This window comes from Microtus ochrogaster, unplaced genomic scaffold (assembly GCF_000317375.1).
Source record: "Microtus ochrogaster isolate Prairie Vole_2 unplaced genomic scaffold, MicOch1.0 UNK28, whole genome shotgun sequence".
Classification (NCBI taxonomy): Eukaryota; Metazoa; Chordata; class Mammalia; order Rodentia; family Cricetidae; genus Microtus; species Microtus ochrogaster.
In genome coordinates, this window is record NW_004949126.1 from 4,533,028 (window position 1) to 4,545,244 (window position 12,217).

At 43.3% G+C, this 12,217-nt stretch overlaps 1 protein-coding gene across 3 annotated transcripts in view; it reads right to left on the bottom strand.

Moving 5' to 3' along the window:
• Positions 1 to 10,600, bottom strand: part of Clcn3 (chloride voltage-gated channel 3) — an 81,922-nt gene extending 71,322 nt beyond the window's left edge. For 2 of the 3 annotated variants that reach the window (XM_005368100.2, XM_005368098.3), the window contains exon 1: positions 10,388 to 10,465. The gene's annotated coding sequence lies outside the window, so the exon portion shown is untranslated. Of the gene's footprint in view, positions 1 to 10,387 lie in introns of all 3 variants that reach the window. The other variant, XM_005368102.3, reaches the window with a different exon arrangement.
• Positions 10,601 to 12,217: the final 1,617 nt, after the last annotated feature.

Consider the following 12,217-nt stretch of genomic DNA (forward strand, 5'->3'; position numbering starts at 1 on the left):
GGAGAATCAGAGTATGCAATCGCTTACGTGTGCATGGACAGGACAGGGAGAATCAGAGTATGCAATCGCTTACGTGTGCATGGACAGGACAGGGAATCAGAGTATGCAATCCTTACGTGTGCATGGACAGGACAGGCCTTTGCAAGGGAAAGGTCCACAGGAAAGACAGCAAATGGCTGAAATTCCAAGTCCTTGGGATTTTACTTCAGGCAAGTGCTACCTAATTTTTAAAGTTAACATTGTAAGTTAAAATCTTTTAAATTAACTTGAAATATTTAAGTATTGGGAGCTCAGGGTCAAACATTAACCAGGAAAAACTGAAAATAGTTAATTTTTTTCATTTTTTTTCAACATAGGTAAAACCAAATTTTATTTTCACTCTTTATATACCAAAATAATACTCCTACATCTTTTTTTCGAGACAGGGTTTCTCTGTGTAGCCCTGGCTGGTCTGGAATTCACTCTATAGACCAGGCTGACCTCAAACTCAGAGATCTACCTGCCTCTGCATCCCAAGGCATGAGCCACCAGCATCCAGCTCATTTAATACATCTATTCCAGTCTCACTATCAATATGAAAATTTATAAGTATGCTGGCATGTGTGAGACTCATCAACCATAGAGGGAGTTAAACTAGTAAAGCTTATAAAACAAGACTGACTAGAAAGTCACAGTAAGTAAGTGCGCACAGAACACAAGAGAATCAAAGTTCCCAAACTCAACCAAGACTCAAGAGTTCTTAGACAATGTCGCCTCCTTGTTACTTTTCTTTCTGTACATGAAAAATGAGCATAACAGTGTCTTAACAATAAAGGTTTTCGTTTTCAGTTTTCAACACATACACACCCTTTGCAACAACAGTAAGCTGGCCTTGAGATAAACAGCTTTGGAAGTAAACTACAAATAAATATTTGTTGTTCTGCAACTTTAAAAATGCTTTGATTATTTTATAATATTCCAAGAGTGTTAATGTATTACTTAAATCAATTTTTGTATAGTAGAGGGTAGCTTGTAAGCATATTTCCTATATAGTAATGAAGATCAGATTCCCAGAGATAAATTCTAATGTGCTGTAACAAATTTCTAACGCTCTCTGCACAAGTACCTTGTCTGCCTCTAACTTGATCTTTATATTATATCTTGCAGCCAGCCCTAAAAAAAAAAAATGAAAGAAAAGGAAGGTGTGACTAGTAATCTATACCTATTCTGTGCACTAAAATATTTTAATTATTTAATTATTTTTCATATTTCTTTTTTTAATATTTTTATTTATTTATTATACATACAATATTCTGTCTGTGTGTATGTCTGCAGGCCAGAAGAGAGCACCAGACCTCATTACAGATGGTTAGAGCACCAGACCTCATTACAGATGGTTGTGAGCCACCATGTGGTTGCTGGGAATTGAACTCAGGACCTTTGTAAGAGGAGGCAATGCTCTTAGCCACTGAGTCAACTCTCCAGCCCTATTTTTCATATTTCTTAAGAGACAAACTCCTTAACAAAGCAGAAAAGCCCCAGGCTGGCAGTCCCCGCCCAGTTCCCAGGCTCATTTTGAAGCGTGTACTTCTTTTAGACTCTAGACCAGTCATCTTCCACTTTCTCAGTCCAACCAGGACCTTATATGCCTCCTGGTCCACAGCCTTCAGTATGTCTTTGATCTGGAGCACACCCTCTCCTCTTCATCTAACTTGCTACTGATTCTTCAAACCTCACATCAAATATGCATTAAATAGCTAGGCATCTGGCACAGTCTTGTGGGAACCTGAAGCAGGATTATCCAGAGTTCAAGCCAACCTCAGGAACATAAGCCATCTCAGAACCTCAACAACTAACAAACAAAAGCATCACTCTAGGCAGAAAACACATCTCTCTAGTGCTCTCATTACACTTTACAAAAGTGTATTACATATGAGCCAATAATAAGGTATGAGAGCTATTATTCTCTCCACTTAACAGATGAGATACAAAAAATTTAAATAACTTAACCAAAAAAAAAAGTCTCCCCTAGTACCTGAGTCAAAGTTTGCCTATGTTAAATTTTTCTATTAGTTTTTTTCAGTTCCCAATGTATAGCACTGACCACAGCTTTATGAGATTTTATTAATTTACTGATCTTCTGATCTAGAATATATCTTGAAACCAAGTAATGCTCAATTTTTGTTTTTCACTACATAGTCAATGGTTAGCAAAGTATGTGGCATACATATCAGGTATTCAATTTAAGTACTGTTTGTTTATTTTGTTTTGTTTTTTGTAAGATGGTCTCATTCTGTAGCCCAGGATGGTCTACCACATAACAAAAATATTTAATCTTGATAAAGTTCATCAGTTTTTCTCTATGGATATTACTTTTCTTGTTAAAACACATAAATATTTCCTAGACTGATTTCCCAAAGACCCTGCAAGCAGGTAACTTAAGAGAGCTTTGTGGTCTCAATCAAGTTTTGTTTCTCCTATAAAGGTACCTGTGCAGGTTGAAGGTAATGGCTAAGCTCTGAAGGTGTGTCAGCCAACTGTGTGTCTGGCTGGTAAGCTAAACAGAGAAGTAGGTCACAACCGATGAAAGGTGCAAATGAAACTTTCCATGTCAGCCACCAGAAAGAAAGACCAAAGTGGCCAAAGCAATGATGGCAGAGAGGGAAAGCCTAACCATAGGTAGGTAAGGCACATTCCTATCTACATTGTTTAAAGGTTTTACTAGCAAGGCATGGAATACCTTTCTACCACTTAACTGGTCAGGGAGTGTTGCGGGAGGTCCTTCGGCTCCTCCAGCCTATAGCTGCTGAGATACCAGCCCATTGGGGCGTGGTCTCTCTCCCTTTAAAAAAGCGGCCACTTCCCTCTCCTCTCTCTCTTCACTTCCTGCTCCGCTGGCGACTAGACTCCCTTCCTGGTTGCGCAGAGGGCTGACAGTGATCTGTAAGTTTTTTCCCCTTTAAATAAATACCACCCTATTAATCATAATTCCAAACTGGTGTGGCATTGTTTGTGACTTACGCCCCACGTTGGGCGCCATCTGTAGTAATAGAAGCGGTGGGGCTGCATCCCCAGCACCCCGCTGCCTGCAAGCTTATGCCAGAAATAACAACACACAAACTGTATTCATTTAAACACTGCTTGGCCCTTTAGCTCTAGCCCTTACTGGCTAATTCTGATATCCCGATCAACCCATCTCTAATAATCTGTGAGCACCGGTTTTACTGGGAAGATTCTAGCCTACGTCCATCCCGGGTCGGAGCTTCATTGCATATGTCTCAGAGAGCAGAGCTATACCCGCGTCCGCCCAGGAGCCGGGAGCATGGCGTCTCTGCTCCAGACAGCAGAGCTGTCGAGTCTGAGCTCACTTCCTCGTCCTCCCAGCATTCTGTTCTGTTTACCCCACCCACCTATGTTCTAAGCTATGAGCCCAAGCAGTTTGTTTATTACTTATCCAATGAAATCAACAGATTGATATATGACACTCCCACATCAAGGGAGGCCCCAGAGGTCTCCAGAACACAGGTTACTGCTACTACCGTTGGTTACCCACCACAACTACAAGATCCTGTTGCTGAAGACACCACATACTTCGGCTGCAGAACACAGAGCAATGAGCCCTAAGCTGACTGGAAAGTCCCTCCTTGATGATTAGCTTTCACAGTGCTGGGCAGCGCTAAACAAACTACTGCGGCAGAGGAGACATCATGGTCTTACCCAGCACTGGACCATTCGTGCAGAGCCAACCTGCCAGGCAGATGTGCCCACTAGTGCAATAGAGCATCATTTACTTTTTTAGACAGTATTACTTTCTATAGCTCTGGCTGTCCTATAATTCAATCTGTAGACCAGGCTGACCTCAAATTTAGAGATCCACCCACCTCTGTCTCTTGAATGCTGGGATTAAAGATGCGCACCACCACTGCCTGGCAATGGTATGACTTTTAAGGGAAAATCAGGCACTTTCTGATTAGATAGGAAGCCTCCTCTGACGAGGAAATCTCATGCCTGGAACTGAGTCCTGGTCAAAAGCTATGGCTCGGGAGGTCACAGGCCCAAGTGTAAAACCTGCTATTCTTAATTTGACAGTTGTGCTGTCAAACTGCCTTCAAAATATTTACGTTTACACCCACATGTGCTTCTTTTTGCAGTGGAGACATGTAAAACTAAAGTGCTGAGACACGAGACTGAGTACTTAGCCCTGCACTGGACAGCTATATCCACACACACCACACCACTAAGGCACAGGAAGAGCTGGAGGATGAGGAGGAGGGCTGTGGAAGCTTTCCTCTGTCTAAGACATGGCAATCACACTCAGGAACTCACAGAAGCTGCGGTTACTACAGGTCTGCATATGACCTGTACAAGATCACAAAGGCCCAAATCTACCCCAATATAGATGGGGTAGATGATCTCCAGGTCTCACCCCTCACTAAGAAGCCGTTGGCAGTGGATATGAATAGCTGCTGGGAGAAAGAGAACCATTTTGTGAGGATGTATCCACTGGTAGATTTCAGCCATACTCCAGGAGATGGTCCTACACCCACACACATATGAGGAACACTAAGTGGACTCGGTAGGTGATATAGATAAGGTAGAAAAGATGAACAGACAGACCCACCCACCCATCAACCCACCAAATGAGAGAAAAAAGAAAAGACAGACATGAGATTGGAAAGGAGCAATGTTGGAGGAAACATGGAGGGCATTAGAAGGGATAAATGAGGATAGGTGGGATCATATTTTACTATATAGTATATATATATATATATATTTACAAAATTTGAAAAACAAAAAACTTGTTTATACTTGTCTCACATTAAAATGTGACGATTATTTTAATGATTTCAAAATAATCATTTAATCACAAATATTTATAGAACAGCTAAAAAGTACCAGAAACTGATGTAACTATTAATGCAATTTTATTGTATACTATATTTTTACAGTCCTCAGTAAACTTCAGCATACATTAAATATTATCTTCAAGGGAGACATAATATTTTCTTATATAGCTGATTTGTATTCTTAGAGTAAAAAGCAGAACCTGACCGATAACATAACTTCCAAAACTTAGAGGAAAAGACTACAGTATCTCACTGTGGTAGATAATATGAAGCTCTTTGAGGTAGTTTGAATGTTATGGCCCCCACAAGTTCATTAGGAGGTGTGGCCTTGTTGGAGAAAGTATGTTACTGTGGAGGCGGAATATGAGGTCTCCTATACTCAAGACACTGCCCAGTGTCTTAGACTACTTCCTGCTGCCTGTGTAAGATGTAGGACTCTCAGCTACCTCTTCAGCACCACGTCTGCCTGCAGGCCACGATGTCCCACCATGATGATAATGGACTGAACTTCTGAACTGTAAGAAACCCAAATTAAATCTCTGGGAGTTCGAGACCAGCCTGGTCTACAAGAGCTAGTTCCAGGACAGGCTCCAAAACCACAGAGAAACCCTGTCTCGAAAAAACAAAAACAAAACAAAACAAAAAAAGAAAGAAACACAAATTAAGTATTTTCCTTTATAAAAGTTGGCATGGTCATAGTGTCTCTTCACAGCAATAGAAACCCTAACTAAGGCACTCCTTCCTTTTTTTTGGGGGGGGGATAGTCTTGAGTCTCAAAAAAAGGTACATAAGATTGGGGGTGAGGGGAGCTACCTAAGGAAAAAGGTGGCATGACCTGAACTTCCAAGTTGAGACAAGAAAAAGCATGTGTAGGTAGGTACATGAACTTCTAGCTTCGAGAAAGGCTTGATGGTCTGTATGCCTGGGAACTTTACCACACGACAGAGACTGCATTAGCTAAAAATAGTTTTTAAAAAAGTTCTTCTCCACATTTAACAAAAAGATTTCACTCCTTCTAGAAGTAGGAAAGTTAATGAAAGGAGGAAGTAGAGGAACAGAGAAAGAGCAGGTGGACATGTTTCTAGGCCACCATCCCAGGACATGAGGACAGGAGCAGACACCAGGTGGCAAAGCCACTGGGATTCCTTCAGGAGGATCCAGCACATTCTCTCCCCATCTGATGCCAACTGAGGGGAAGTCTTTTCTCCTTTTCTATCAGGGGATTACAAAGCGGAGTGGGAAGACATACTAAACTGAAATCAAGCAAAACTAATTACTAATCAATACTAGCTATTAATAAATTATCAACCTTTATTTGTAGGTCAGTACAAAGTGGAAATTAGGTATAAATCACAATGTTAGTAAACAATTTGAGATACATCAAATTGAGGCATCATTGAAGGTGATATTTATATACTAAAGTACAATTAAAATTTATATACATCAGAAGGAATTTAATAATTTGCATTAACTGAGAATATTTTAATAAGCAATCTTTTTATAATTTTATTACTTTGATAGTTTCATGTATCTATATAATGAAGTTTAGTCATTTTCAGCCCCACTTCATTTTCTCTCCTCTCTCTATCTGGACCCTTTCTTAAGTAAATGTAAAAGAACAATTGTAATATATGCGTGTGTATGTATAATATACACATACATGCAAATATGTAGTCTTTTGAGGAAAATTAATATTTAGAATAATCAGAGAAATCACTAGACAACAGAAATTGAATGTACTATAGTAAGACTATCAGCATTGGGTATGGTTCAATTTAAAAATAAGTACCCAGGGCTGGAGAGATGGCTCAGAGGTTAAGAGCACTGGCTGCTCTTCCAGAGGTCCTGAGTTCAATTCCCAGCAACCACATGGTGGCTGACAACCATCTGTACTGACATCTGGCGCCCCCCTCTGGTGTGCGAGCATACATCGAGGCAGAGTGTTGTATACATAATAAATAAATCTTTAAAAAAAAATAAATAAGTACCCAAAGTAAAATTAACCTCTCAAATTAGTTTTATATAATTATTTTTCTTAGCCAGAGGTCCTAAGTTCAACTCCCAGCACTCACGGGGCAGCTCCCAACTGTCTGATCTATAATGGAATCTGACACCCTCTTCTGGTGTGCAGATGTACATGCAAAGAACCCATATACATAAAATATATAAATAATTTTTAGAAAGCCAAAAAGTTTAAAAAACTTTGTTCTAAAAAACTTTATTCTAAAGGGTGGGGGACAAAAGAGCAAGAATAAATTGGGGAGGGATTACTGAGTAGATCCACTGGGTTATGAAGACAGAATTTATCACATTACAAGGTAAAACAATAATCGATAACTAGTCTCCCAAAAGTAACATTACTTGGTTTTTTTAATTGTTACTGTTTACTTAGCACGTCGTGTCGAAACTGCATCTTATATATTTTAGTTCAAAAAACTGAGCAATTAGCTCCCTGAAGAATATTTCTTAATGTTATTCTTTTTTTTTTATTGAGAAAAGGAAAAAAAAAGTATCCGCCTCCTCCCAGCCTCCCGTTTCCCTCCCCCTCCTCCCACCCTTCTCCCCCTCTCCCAAACTCCTCTCCCCCTTCCTCTCCAGTCCAAAGAGCAGTCAGGGTTCCCTGCCCTGTGGAAAGTCCAAGGTCCTCCCCCCTCCGTCCATGTCTAGGAAGGTGAACAACCAAACTGGCTAGGCTCCCACAAAGCCAGAACATGAAGTAGGGTCAAAACCCCTTGCCATTGTCCTTGGCTTCTCATCAGCCCTCATTGTTCGCCATGTTCAGAGAGTCCGGTTTTATCCCATGCTTTTTCAGTCACAGTCCAGCTGGCCTTGGTGAGCTCCCAATAGATCAGCCCCATTGTCTCAGTGGGTGGGTGTGCCCCTCATGGTCCTGACTTCCTTGCTCATCTTCTCCCTCCTTCTGCTCCTCATTGGTACCTTGGGAGCTCAGTCCAGTGCTCCAGTGTGGGTCTCTGTCTCTATCTCCATCCATCCCCAGATGAAGGTTCCCAATGATGTCTCTCCCCTACAAATTCTTTTAAATTAAATACTATTAGAAAAGTCAAGATATGAAAACATAAGTGTCTATCAACATACAGTAAATAAGCACAGAAAAAACACTGCATGATCTCACCAACACATGGAATCTAAGAGTCCAGTTCAAAAGCAGAGTAGAAATGCTGATCTCAAGGGCTTGCAGGTCTGGAAGCAGGGGAGGGTGCTGGTCAAAGGGTACAGGTTTTGCTACCTAGGCAATTAGTGACTTAACTGCACAGCAAGCACGGCTACACATGATGAGCTGCAGGTCTTTACACTGCCACTTCACACGGTGTTTCCACCATACCTGAACAACAAATCATCTGTGTGGATCTGACTTAATGTCTCCACAATGGATACTTCTACCAACGTACCATTTGTGCCTCAAATACGCACACATAAGTACATTTGAAAACAAGGACAAGCATCGAGAAAAGGGGAAATTAAGCACTGCAAAGTTTTTAAAAGGCAGGGCGGGGGGAAATCCACAAGTATAGGGCTCATAATAAGAAGGAGAAAAATATAAAACAATAACCCAGTTTTAAAGCTACTATGAAGGCCACGACTTTAAAATCAAACAGTTTTCATGACTTTACAAGGCCTCTTCAAGTCCCTCCCAGCTAAGGCAAATCTCTGAGGTCCATAGTGCACAAAGCAGTCTTCCTACACGTCATGCTCAACTAGGGGACACTTCACAAGAACTGCAGCTGAATGCCTAAAAACAAAGACAGCTGTGCACAGAAAAACTATCATAAAGTTCATCAAAACAGCAGTGCTGGAAACTTCCCTTTTCAGAAACAACACTTACAAGTGTTTCTACAATTGCACATCCCTTTTATGAGTTATAAACGAATGGACCTATGGTGGCGTGTCTCACTCCACCTTCTTCCATGGAGTGTCACCTAGGAGAGCTTCAACAGTGTAGCCACTGAGGACAGGAAGGAAGAGCTCTGGAATGACACTGCCGAAGCCTCAGTTCTGACACTTATTGCTGTGGGGCCGTAGGAATACTAACTAAATTCTTTCTCAAATTTCCACACCTATTAAATGGACAAAGTGAATGTATCTACTTTGTAAGATTGGTGAAAACTTGAGTGCTCTCCCTGTGTGTATGTCTCTTTCTCCTCTCCCTCTCCCTCTCTAACACACACCCCCTAAACCACAGAAAGTACTCAGCTTATATGTGTGTGTGTGTGTGTGTGTGTGTGTGTATGTATATATAGTGTCCTCTGACAATTTTGACTACAAAGCAAGTTAAAAATTCCACAAAGCAGCGATAGTGGTCAAACCCACAGGATACAACTTTAATTTGCGACCCACCGCAGAGATCAAATCTGGCTTCTGGAGAGGTCTGAAAATTATTACCAACATGTCACAACAGGAAACAGAAAGTCTATCACCAACATGACTTGGACAGTTGCCATTTTTTCTACCACAAGCCCAGAAGTTTAACAAATCTGTTCTTCTGAACGACATATATTCAAAACCAGGCTAATTCCTTAAAGGCTTCACGAGGTACATAAGACAGCACTACTTCCAAGTAATGACCTAAGTTATTCATACTGACCTCTTCAAATAACTGGAGCTGCCGCTCAAAGTCTTTGAAGTAGCAAAGAGGAAGGGGTGGGGGCTGAATGCTATTTGTAATTCTGCCAACACCATATGAACATTTCTAAACTTATTCAATTTGATAAACTACCCGTAAGTCATACGCCTGATTTTAGAGCCATATAAAATAGGACATCAGCAGAAGCAGCGCCTTTTGAGACTGGTCAACAATACACACATAAGCACTGGACTTCCGGAACACATTCCCGAACTGAAATCCTGTTTTTAAGTCATTTACAAAGGTTTGTAACACTGACCCCCCAGAAAAAATAATCATGTAAATTCTTCATGGGCTAAAAGCACATCTACAAAGTGTCAATTATACAGAAGCCACAGTGGTAGAGAAGGCACTGAATACAAGGGCTCAAAAAAGTTTGCAGAACTGAATTTTTGAATTTAGACACACTCACAAAGAGGGGGCTATTAAAAAGCACGGTCATCATTGGTTCAGTTGTCATAAACAGTCATTGTTTCCAAAGGAAATAGAAATCTGGATCTAGAATTAGAATACACCTGATGAATATGTAATTAACTTTCTTGTACTCTAATTTTAAAACGCCACACTTTAAATAAAGCGTACCACATGAAATGTTCTCCAAAGTAATTTCCGGTTCGACAAGTTTACTACCAACACGCAAATATTTGCATACACACACACAAAAAGATTTGATATGCGTAGGTCTAAAGATAGAACTAAATGTTATTGCTAAATTTGGGCAAGTTCAAGATTAATTCTGTCCTGGCACCTAATTCTAGTTCTTATAGGTCGTTCGACGGCTCCTGGAGGAAATGGGAGATATTTTAACGGGATGGACACCAGGTAGGTAGGTACCACTGTGCAAAGTGACGGGGACGCCAGAGCCCGGGCTCGCGGTCCACCGCCGCCCAGGCGTGACACCAGGCGGCTGGCGACTCACCTCGCAGCGCAGAGGCATAGCAAGCTGGGCGGCTGGTGGCTGCGCTGCCGGAGGACCCCGCATCTGCTTGAGATCCCGCGCCAGCCGCCCCGGCAGCTTCACCGGGACAGGGCAGCGGGGTGGCCGCCCCGGCGGACTTCACGGCCAGCCGGCTCGCAGGGGAAGTCACGCGTGTGCGGCCAGGCGGGACAGGCGGAGGCTGCTCCCTGGGTGAAGTTCAAGCCTGCGGCTCGAGCGGGCCCTCGGGTCCACCTGCCTCTGCCCCGACTTGAGTCCCCAGGCTCACGGCGCTGTCCAGCGACTGATCGGGAGGAGAGCGGCGCGGCTCTCACACCTCCGCCCCCTCCAGCCTCACCCACCAGAAAGCCCGCCCGCCCCGAGCGCACCCGCGCTGAACAGCCAGCTCTGCGACCCGCACCCGGCCGGCCCTGACCCGCTGAACTGGAAGAGAAGCTGCGGGAGTCGGAGCCCTTCGCACGCGCGTGACGTCACCGCGTTGCCGTGAACGGCCGTTCGGCGTCCTGCCGTCCCAGCACTTCCTCCCGAGGGGCGCGCTGGGGGGGGGGTGTCGGCTCCTATTGGTCGGGACGGCTGACCTGGGCGTGGCCGCCGGGAGAGCCGCTGGGCGAGCGGCGGAGGTTCCTCCGGACCTCCGGGGATCACGTCTCGTTTCGCGACTTGTTCACGTCACTTACGTCTTCGCTGTTGCCCCGCCGGCGTCCACGTGAAGGGACAGCAGGCGGCCCCGGCAGAGAGGCGATTTCGGGAACGGGCGGTCCCCGGCATCGCGGCGAAGCCTGACGTCCCCTCGGCCTGCTCGCACCGTGAGAGAAACCGAAGCGGGCGGAAGCGAGCGTGGGACCCCACGATTCCCTCCAGACCAGCGCCAAGTGCGGCGGGGCCTGTGGTGGTGTGTACCACGGTGTCACCGTCACCTAGCCTTACACCCCGTCGCACGTTATACGTTTAAAATACGCAAGGAGAAGAATCCTTAAAAATCCAAATCACGCATTTCAAAAAAAAAATAATAATTCTTGAGAGAATCTTAATGTACCACGTGGTCTTACATATTGGGTTCTTGTCGTGTGTCTCAATACACAGGAAACCTGTCCCCCTTGCCCAGGGAGCTGGGTTGTGACAAGCAGGAAGGTACATAAATGCCTGGCCTCTGCCGGTGCTTGCCCAGCCTGGTGAACAAAAAGGGTGCAGAGTTTGTAACAGAGCAGGACCTGTGGGACCAGTATGGGTGTCGCCCACTGGGTGGCAGAACTAAGACATGAGGTGATTGTGTCTCATGTATATTTAATATGTTATGAATATGTATTATTTTGATGATATTTACTGCCTTGGGTGTGACTTGGGCTCCCACTGCAAACCTGTAGCCTAATTCTTTTTTTGCCGGGGTAAAGCATCTATATTTTTTTAGACAGTACTTAGAGCCAGCTAGTCAGTCTTCTATAAAGATGACAGAATCCTGTGCTGTTTGAGTTTCACGGAAGATTACTCTTAGACAAGAAAATGCTGCTTGTTTTGCTTTTTTGTAATACGTTATACATTAATTTTTGAGAATATTCATTTTAAAATTTGTGGCGGAGAGGGCTTGTGGCTCAGCGACACAGGGCTTCCTTGGCATACCAGGGGCACTGTGTTCTACCTCTAGCTTTACAAAAATAAAATCTCTTTTTCAAGTGACTTGAGTGGAAAGAGAAGGCAGGGGCATCCCTAGCACAGCATATCGTGCGTGCTGTGACATGGATACTTAGAGGACTAATGATATTCCTGTAGCGATAATTCCCAATGAGGAGTTTTTATAGACTTTCCCCCAGTCTC